Source organism: Triticum dicoccoides, chromosome 7A (assembly GCF_002162155.2).
Source record: "Triticum dicoccoides isolate Atlit2015 ecotype Zavitan chromosome 7A, WEW_v2.0, whole genome shotgun sequence".
In the NCBI taxonomy this organism is placed as follows: Eukaryota; Viridiplantae; Streptophyta; class Magnoliopsida; order Poales; family Poaceae; genus Triticum; species Triticum dicoccoides.
Window position 1 is genome coordinate 99,014,148 of NC_041392.1, and position 10,281 is coordinate 99,024,428.

At 47.4% G+C, this 10,281-nt stretch overlaps 1 long non-coding RNA gene and 2 pseudogenes across 3 annotated transcripts; 2 read left to right on the forward strand and 1 right to left on the reverse strand.

Annotated features, from left to right (window-relative positions):
* LOC119329939 overlaps nucleotides 1–10,281 on the reverse strand; it is a 16,897-nt pseudogene that overhangs the window by 2,520 nt on the left and 4,096 nt on the right.
* LOC119333199 lies at nucleotides 367–2,121 on the forward strand (annotated as a pseudogene).
* On the forward strand, nucleotides 6,775–8,817 carry LOC119329941. Of its 3 annotated transcripts, none has more exons than XR_005159833.1 (3): nucleotides 6,775–7,351; nucleotides 7,422–7,932; nucleotides 8,100–8,817. It is a non-coding gene; the product is annotated as an uncharacterized LOC119329941 (long non-coding RNA). The 3 variants fall into 3 exon arrangements; XR_005159832.1 differs by having other exon boundaries at nucleotides 7,422–7,504; nucleotides 7,586–8,817; XR_005159831.1 differs by having other exon boundaries at nucleotides 7,422–8,817.

A 10,281-nucleotide genomic window follows, 5' to 3' on the forward strand; every position in this document is an offset into this window, starting at 1 on the left:
GAGCGAAAATCGGCCCAGTCGCGCCCCCGTGAGTCCCTTTTTCGTCGGGTTGGGCCGAAATAACAGCGGGCGCACCCGAGCGGAACCCGACGCGCTGGGGGGCACCTGTGGGCGTCGGCACAAGCGAAAAGGGGCGTGGGACCGCTCTGTCGGCGAGTTGAGACCCTTTTCCCTCCGTTTCTTCCCGCTTTCCCCCGGCTTCCCTCTCATTCTCTCCATTCCCCCGCCAATCTCCTCCTCCCCTCCCAGCCGGCCGCCATGCCACCGAAGAAGTACGTGCTCCCCCACGCCATGATGGCTACGACCGCCGCCGTCGCCCAGCCGAAGCAGAGGAAGCCGAGGGCGCCGCCGTCCAAGCCCCCGGGCATGTCCAACGCCGACTGGAGGGCGGAAGTTCAGCGTCGGGAGGCTGTCACCACCGACGGGCCGAACAGGGCCAACGCCAAGAAGGCCCGGGACAGCGCGGCGCTCGCGGCTGCGGCTGCGGCGGCGGCGGCGGATCAGGCGGAGCGCTCGACCGAACAAGCCGAGACGGCTCGCATGGGGATGATGAATAATCCACCCGGCGGCCACGCCCAGTACGTGCCCTGGAGCCAACCCTGGGGTTGCACGCCGTCGCCGGGCTACGCCGACGGGGACGCGCACGGCGGGTTCAACCCCAACATCACCTTCCCCCATGGTCACCCGGCCCAGTGCACGCCCTCGTCTGCCTTCGCCGGCGTGCAGTACCCTCCCGTACACCTACTCACCGCCGGCCTACGCGTCCTTCCCAATGCCCCCTCTCCGCCGTGGCGCGCTGCCCTTCTCACAAGCTTCCACGTCGCATCTCGGCGACACCGACGCGACCGAAGCCAACATGCACGACATCATCACGGCAGGCTCGGCCGCCGCCGCCGCCGCGTCCCTCGAGTTCACTACCCAGGACGACACGATGGACCAAAACGTTGACATGGACGGCGAGCTCGAGTACGACGAGGAGGAGCCGGAGGAGAAGGAGGACGAGGAGGAGGAGGAGGAGGAGTCGGCGCCTGTTCAGGCGAGGAAACACAAGAAGAAGAAGGGGCGGCCAGGACCGGCGAGCCGCACATCAAGTGGGCGTCCAAGGAGCAGGAGTGCCTCGCTGAAGCGTGGAAAGTCGTCTGCCTCGACCCGATCACCGACACGAACCAGAGCATCGATACGTATTGGGAGCGCATCAAGGCCGAGTTCGACGAGCGCAAGCTCGTCGACCCCTACTTCAAAGGCGTCTACATGCAGCGTGAGTCGAAGGCAATGGCGAACCATTGGGGGTTCATCCAATCGGCGTGCAACAAATGGCATGGGATCGTCGAGGAGATCGCGGCTCGCCCGGCGAGCGGCGCCAGCATTGAGGATCAGGTATGGCACGCCGGTCTCCCACTTCCTTTCACTGTTCGCGCCCGCCAACTGTTTGTTCCTCGGCGCAGCTGTTGCGGATATTCGCCATGTATCGCCAGGACAGCAGCGACCAAGACTTCAAGTACCTCCACGTCTTCAAGCAGATCGAGAAGTGCGAGAAGTGGGCGGATGTCCGGCGCACCCTCGTCAAGGCCAAGGAGACCTACAAACCGGATGCCGATGCCGGGCGCGGACGATGGGCGCCCTGAAGGCAACAAAGTGGCTAAGAAGGGGAAACACGCCGACTCAGATATCGCGCGCGTGCAGGAGTCCATCGAGCATTGCCTCGCCGACGCACAGGCCCGGGCCACCCTGCGTGAAGAGAAGACCGAGGCGCGGTGGCCGGCGTTGATGACGAACAACGCCGTCAAGCTCGACCTACTCCGGACCAACGTCGCCGCGAAGAAGAGGAACACCGACCTGGCTTTTCTGATGGGCGGGGCGGACATGCTACAGAGCAATGACGAGCAGCTCAAGGCGTGGTACCTAGCGGAGTGTGGCCTCATCCCGAACCAGCTGCCGTCGACGACGTCGCCAATGCCCACGCCCACGCCGACGACGCCGCCAAGCCCGAGCAATGATGCCTCCACGACGCCCAGCAGCACAGAAGACGCGCCCACATCGCCCAGCACAGAAGCAGCTCCGGCACCGCCAAGCCCGCGCACGCCGACTACGCCGACGCCGGAGGCCGACCCCGCCATTTGATGTGTTGTCCGCGCGTCCTTTATTTTTTTTGTACACCGAACTTTTCATCCAATCGCCGAACTGGGCGTTTTTTTGTGAGCGGGAGTGACCAAGTTTAAATTTGGCGCGACTTGGGGGGGCAGCGCCTGGGGACGTGGCTGGGAGCTATGTCGCCCCCAGGGGCCAATCTAGCGCCGGTTCGCCCTCAGACGGCTCTTTTTGGGCACCGTGGGGGGCTGAACAGTTGGAGATACTCTAAGTTGTGCACATAAAAACTGTCTCTGTAGAAGTGGACAAAGAGTTAGGAGTAGATCTAATTACGAGCTTGAAAGTCAAGATACCCCTTTGAAATAAACTACCTCCTCCATCCCAAAATAACTGTCTCAAATTTGTACTAATTTTAGTACTCCCTCCGTTTTTATTTAGTCCGCGTATTAGCTTTGGTCAAAATCAAGCTTTGCAAACTTTGACAAAGTTTATAAACAAAAATATTAACATATACAATAACAAATCAATATCATTAGATTCATTATTGAATGTACTTTCACATCATTTTGATTTTTTAGATAAATATTTATATTTTTTTATAAACTTGATTAAACATTATGAAGTTTGACTTCAGTAAATAAAAACGGAGTGAGTACAAAGTTGTACTAAAGTTGAGACACTTAGTTTGGGACAGACGGAGTACTATTCATTTTCGCAAGTCTATACCCATAAGACAGCCAAAGCGAGACAAGGGAACTCAAGACAAACAGTGGCACTAAGCAACGTTGATGACTACACATCAACGTCGATGAGTAGTCAATTTTATGTTTGTTGCTCAGTGCTGTTAGCAAGTTGTCTTAATCTCAGTCTGCACGGTCATCAATAAGTAGACTAGCCACCAGTGGCGAGCGGCAGGGGTATTCACGTGTATTCATGTGAACCAAAGATTTGGCCCAAAAAATTTATTATATGTATTATTCGGCGACCCACAAGCCTACAGCCCAGAGCCCACCAGTATTGCAGCCCACACAGCGAGTCCAACACGCTGACCACCTCGGCACCTCGTTTCGCTGATTTGTTTGACCTCGACCTGAATCCATTCCCCAGTCCCCACTCGGTCGTTCGTTCCCCAACTTAACCTAACGCCTCCTGCAGCGGCGGCGGCGAGCAGCGGCAAGCGGAGCCGCCGGCGGCCGGCGTCCGACGAGCGTCCAGGTTCTATTCTCCTTGTCCATGTCTTCTCTCTCTAGTTCTCTTGATCTCTTCCCCTAAGAAAGTAAGAAGGCCAGCCCCCAGCCAGATTAAAATGATTAATAGTACTAGTTTGCTGGCGTTTAGTATCCGGACAAATAACAAATCTGCAATCGTTCTTAAGGCCAGCCAGTTCCTAATTTAGTATCTGGTCACTAGTTTGCTAGACTGCAGTTTTGCTATTTTAATGTAGTTTGCTGGAGCGACCAGCAGAGCAGGTTGCTTGCTTCTTCCTAGTACATATTACTGCTAGTACATCTAGTTTGGTGGAACGACCAAGTTGCTAGATTGAAATTTTGATATTTTAATTTTTAACCTACAATTTTCAGAGTGTATATTTTGGTAGATTGTTAATCTATCTTTTTCTGATCTTGTATCATAGATGAAGAAGAAGGGTGTTAGCATTGTTGCATTGTGGGAAAGAGCTTCAAAGGCAAATAAAAGAACTTCCACATCTACATCAAATCCTCCTGATGTTGAAGTTGAGAGCAGTAGCATTCCTCCTGATGTTGAGAGCAATCTGCAACTGGCACTAGTGCAAGCACATGAACCGGATGATAGTCACACAGAACCTGAGAGTGGCTCCCCAGCCCCAATTATAGAAGATGATGAAGCAAATGATGAAGTTCAATTTGAAGTAGATTTGGACGCACTTGAGTCAGATCCCGGGAAACGGATCCCCATCTCTAGATACAATGTCAATGACCAGGATAAAGTTAGAAGGAGATACATCGAGTTGGGGGCATGTCAACCAAAGAAACATAATTTTGAGTACAGAGACATAAGTGGATTACAACGTCGCTTTTGTCCTTCTTGGTTTAAGGATTACAAGTGGCTTGAGTATAGTGTGAACAAAGAGGCTGCTTTCTGCTTTGTTTGCTATTTGTTCAAGGATAAAACAAAAAGCCCCGGTGGAGATTCATTTGTTAAGGGTGGGTTTAGAAACTGGAACATGAAAGCAAGATTGACAAGGCATGTTGGTGATGTAAGTAGTGCTCACGCTGAAGCTCAAGAGAAGTATGATATGTTCACTACACCACAAATATCAATTCCGGAGTCTGTTGCTTCCAACACCTCACAATACAAGGCTTTGTATAAACAACGTTTGACATGGACACTCAAGTGTGTGAGATTTCTGTTGCGCCAAGGCTTGGCATTTAGAGGACATGATGAAAGTGAAGACTCACTAAATAAAGGAAATTTCCTTAAGCTTCTAAATTGGCTAGCAGGAAATTTTGAAGAGGTTGACAGGGTTGTTCTCAAGAATGCTCCACGGAACTGCAAGATGACTCACCATGATATACAACAAGAGGTGATAAAATGTTGTGCACAAGAGACTACTAAACTAGTCATTGAAGAACTTGATGGTGGTCATTTTGCAATACTTGCAGATGAGTCTAGTGATGTGTATCAGAATGAATAGTTGGCTGCTTGCTTGCGTTATGTTGATAAGAAAGGAAGGGCGGTTGTAAGTTTTCTTGGTCTTGCTCATGTTGAAGATACTACCTCCCAGACACTAAAAGCTGCAATTCAGAAAATGCTTATGGACTAGAATTTAACCTTTGCAATGGTTCGTGGGCAAGGATATGATGGAGCTAGTAACATGAGAGGTAATGCTAATGGCCTGAAAAAACAGATTATGGATGAGTCCCCTTCTGCCTACTATGTTCATTGTTTTGCCCATCAACTACAGTTAACTCTTGTTGCTGTTGCTAAGGAGAGTGGTGATTGTACTTGGTTCTTTCAGCAGCTTGCACACTTGTTAAATGCTCTTGGCATGTCTTGTAAAAAGATGAGAATGCTTCGGATAGCTCAGGCTGAAGAACTCATTAATGCATTGGAATTGGAAGAAGTAGAAACAGGGAGTGGGCTGAATCAGGAAATGGGTTTTGGGAAGGCCATGTGATACACGTTGGGGCTCTCACTTCAAAACTGTGAACCATGTCATCTCTATGTATGGTGCACTACGACGAGTCCTTCGCAAGATTGGAGACGAGTACCATGGTGCGGAGGCACAAGCGGCTCTATCCATAGAGACAATATTTCGATCATTTGAGTTTGTTTTCATGGCACACTTGATGCAAGAAATATTTGGATACACAGATGAGTTGTGTAGAGCTTTGCAAAAGCAAGACGAAGATATTGTTCATGCTATTGAGCTTGTTGGTGACACAAAGTATTACTTGGAGGCTTTGAGGACCGATGCTGGATGGGATGATTTTCTCACAAAGGTCACATTTTTTTGTACAAAGCATAAGATCAAAATTGTTGATATGGAGGGTCCTTACTTTCCCGTTGGCCGGCCTAGAAGGGGTTTATGTAATGGTGTGATCAATTACCACCGCTTCAAGGTTGATATGTTTGTGGGTGTCATTGATAGGCAAATCAGTGAGCTGAATGGCAGATTTGATGAGGTAAACACGGAGCTACTTTCTTGCATGGCAGCATTCTGTCCACTTCATCTATTTACTGCTTATGACCAAGATAAGTTGGTTAGGCTTGCTACAAAGTTTTATGCTTCTGATTTTATAAGTGATGAACTGGCAAGACTTCCATGGCAACTAAACATGTATGTTATTAATGTGCGTAGAGATGAAATGTTTCAAAACCTGAAAAATCTGTGTCAGCTTTCAGTTATGCTTGTTGAGACAAACAAGCATGAACAATATCATATTGTTTACAAGCTTCTTAAGTTGGTATTGATTCTGCCAGTAGCTACTGCTAGTGTTGAAAGGGTGTTCTCTTCAATGAGCCATGTGAAGAATAAGCTAAGGAACAAAATGGGTGATGAATATTTGAACAATTGTTTGATTACATTTGTTGAGAGAGAATTTTTCAATCAAGTGAAGGATGAAGATGTCATCAATCTCTTCCAAAAAGGCGACCGCAAAGTTATATTGTAAGAAGGATATCATCACTTTATCAATCAAAGGTACTTATGTATTCATGTCGTTATGGTCTGATACATTAAAATATTGCTATTGCCGTTATGCTAGTGTTGTTTTGTTCATATATTGCTAGTGTTGTGTTGTTTGGTTCATATATTACATTTAGAGCAAAAAAAATTTGGATGAATACCCAGGCTTCATTTCCTGGCGCCGCCACTGCTAGCCACCAGCCACTATAACTAGCACTGAATTGTCAGAAAGATGACCCACATCTCCACTACTATTAAACAATTAAACAAGAACTTCTCTAAACACACCCCACGAAATATACACGGACCCATTACCACCGCATGATTAGGCCCACTAAACTTAATCTAACAGCTAGCGTTAATCTAGCCCATACTCTGTGTGCACTTAGTAAATTGCATTGACTGACCGTACTCCACCTTTGAAGAAAATTACCCACAATGCCACCCGTAAGTGAAAAGTAACGATTCAATAGTAAGGCGTTGTTTTTTTTCGTACTCTGCCTGCTCCGTCCCTCACATCCTTCCCGATTCCATAGCCTCCCAACCCTAGCCAGTTGCGCCTCCACAGAAAAGGAATCGGTGGTGGAGAGGATAGCTTGAACTCCGCAGGTCCTAGGCGTCGCCGCCGAAGAGAAAAACAACCCCAACATGCCGAAGGGCACATCAGCGCGGCGAGCACGCACGCGACTGCAAGTCTGCCCCCCGCCACCAATCCCCTACTTTCTCTGCTTCGAGACGCACGCCACTCTCACCCGCGCTGTCGCTGGATCATGGATGGCGGGGCAAAAGGGCCAATACCTACGACACCATGGCCCATGTATCTCTGTTGCCGACGCCTCAAAGACCAGCGTGGTGTTGTCCGGCATCAGGTTGGCGCGGAAGATCGCGTCGGCAGCCCGGGGAGTCGCGGCGTAGGAGGGCGAGCACGTGGGACCTGTAGCTCTGGTGCCGGACCTGCTCCTCCTGGAGGAAGGCCCTGGAGTCGAGCCGCAGGGTGAGCCCACTCTTGTGAAGGATTGGATTGCTGGAGAACTCTGTTCTTCAATCGCGTTCTGGTGAAGGAGTCAATCGCTGGTGAACGACATGCTCAATTTTGTACGTAATTCTATTTGCTTTTCTCCTGCTATCTTCCCCATGAATCACTAACCGGAATTAGGAACATCAGATTGCTTTCAACTTGATCAACCTCTGCCCTTTTATTCGTGGAAGAAGCAGCCGGTGAGGATAACTGCTCTCCTTTTCAATCTGGTGTGTAAGTCTGAAGTTTCCCTTTCTCATGCCATGTTCCTATGAATAGCTCACTAGAACTGACATAATTTTTATCATAAGACTACCTTCAAGTTGATCAAGCTTTCCCTTTTATAAAAAGAAGAATCAGTCGGGGTTCTATTTTGTCTATTGAGATGGAAGAAGAGGCTAACACATCGTACCATCGTACCATGCCAACATGAGCTACCAAGCTTTCCCTTTCACATTTACTTTTCTCTCATCCTGAAATATGGTACTTGCACAAGTTTTTTGTGCTCATGATTACTTTTCCATTGTAGAGCTATATTGTCCGGCTTGGTAACCCATGTTGGCATGGAATTTAAAATTTTGGATGAAGCTTGGGCATTTTGGCTTAGCTGTGGTGGTCGAAAGGGCTTTGAGGTCCGAAAAAGGTATACGAACAAAAGGTCCGTAGATGACAAGGTAACATCATGTCGATTTGTTTGTGCAAGGAAATGGAATGCCTAATCTCTTTTCCCAAAGTAAATTATGTTATCAAGTCTGAAAATACAAGTAGCAAGGGCTACATGGGCTAATTTAGTTAACAAGTCTAAAAAGTAAATTCGGTTATCAGCTAATCGGCCTGCAGCGGTGCGACAACAACGGCGTGGCGCAGCCGACCACCACCATGGAGATGGGTGTGCAGGTCATCGACGTGGGGTTGCTGCGCGCGTATGCCGAGGTGATCATCACGGGCGACGACTCGAGGAGGCCGACGAACAGGACGCCCTTAGACCGGCATGGCGGGGGAGGCTATGTAGCACGCGTTGCTCTGGTTGCCCTGTATCCTGGATGCCGCCGACCACAGGGGCTCCGGCTGCACGTGTTTCCCGGCCGCCTCCGAGCAGGAGGGCTCTCGCGATGTGTTGCTTTGTATCCCGGCCACCGCGGACAGTGAGGGCTCCCTCTGCACGTGTTGCTTTGTTTCCCAGCCGCCGCTGACCACTCGGGCTCCGTCTTCACGTGTTGCTCTGCGTCCATTGCTCCTTTGGCGACGGTGAGGACGCACCGAGAGCTCATTCTACCATGACGGAGAACTGGATTTTAAATTTGAGAGGGATAACGGGAATTCTAGGGGAACGAGGAGATTATTGAAATTAGGAGGTCATCGTAGTCTGGATATTTTTATTGTTTTTCTTTTCGGTTTCATACTACTATTGGATTTTGTTGTTTCTCACTAAGAGCTATTCGACTTATAATCCCAATGTTTTGTTGTTATTTTCCAAACCAATTAAAACTGGGTATGTGCTTTATTGTGAATGTTCACAAGAGATGCTTACTATTTGAAATAACAGGTTACAATTACCTTCGTTGCTCTGGACCTTGTCATGAAAGGATTAACACTAAATGACCATAAATGAATTACATATTGGCCAGGACCTTTAGATTATGAGTAAGCGTGTTCCTGACATTGCTTCGTACAACCACAGGGGCGAGGATGTCTTACTGATACAACTTGATGGTTTGTTTCTGTATGAACTAGCAATGTTTTGTTTCTTAGATGCGCAAACTTGTATCTCAGAGCTTTGATGAATTACGTCATTTGATCAGCTTCCGTGGAAACTACTAATTTCCGTTGCCTCTATATACACACTTACATGTCTGTTTTCCCAGTGCCTATTGCCAGTGGCACATTTGTAGGTACCAACTAGAAGAAAATAAGATTGAAAAAATATTTTTCTTTGGTTGGGAATATTATACATCAAATTTAGTTCAGTTCAGATCAAATGATTACTCTAACTATGAATAACACGTGAATGATGTCAGTTATGCTGCTTAAGAGGTCATGGCTACGGTATATGACAAACAATTATATCTGCATCTATATAGTACCATGGTTGACCACGAGGTGTTGGTGATGGCGTTGGTTGCCAAGATGCAGTAGGGGGGGGGGGTGCATAATGCAAATATACAATTTAATTTTCTTCATGGACTGAATTTGTATCAATTAGTTAATGATATTCGGTAATTGTTACGCAATGGACTTGAGCATGTATTCATAAAGCATGATATTTTTCAGTCATTTTAAGGACTTAGAAATTATATGCTCTTTGCATGAGATTTCAGCTTCACAGAAAGTAGGTTTACGTTATAATAGAATAATGTGTTTTATAATGGAATATATTTTAGTCGAGACGTGCGTTGCACGTGCATACTTACTAGTGATGAAAAAATACACCTTTTTTCAGAAGGACAGCGATAATTGGCACATGTGTGCCAGTTAGAAAAATTACCAACCCGGTCCACTCATTAGATAACTGGCACATGAGGGCCTCGTTCCGCTCGATCGAACGAGCGTTTGAACTCCCTCGATCGTAGGAGGCTTCCACCGATTTTTTTCCTGCCGATTTTTATTTTCAAAACGGTTTTTTATCTCTCCTGGTTTTATGATAGTTAATTTAGGTTGGAAGAAAAAGAAATAATAAAGTACTTAAAAAGGGGAATCGAACTCAGGTCTAATGCATGCCTGCTATGCCTTATAACCAACTCACCCATCTTAACTTGTTGTCCATAGTATGCAAACAACTGATTTGAACCCTTCTTATTTTTACCGTCAATGAAAAGCTTATTTTTAGGCTTGATAACTTTGGCCGAGCAGCATGATAACTGTGACATGTGCATGCTGATAACTTCAAACATTAACACCCCAGGTTAAAAAAATGACATGGTAAAGCTGGTAACTATATCATGAGAAGGCCGGTAACTACAACGTGAAAATCACAATAACTTTAACATGTGCAACATCGTAATTTTGC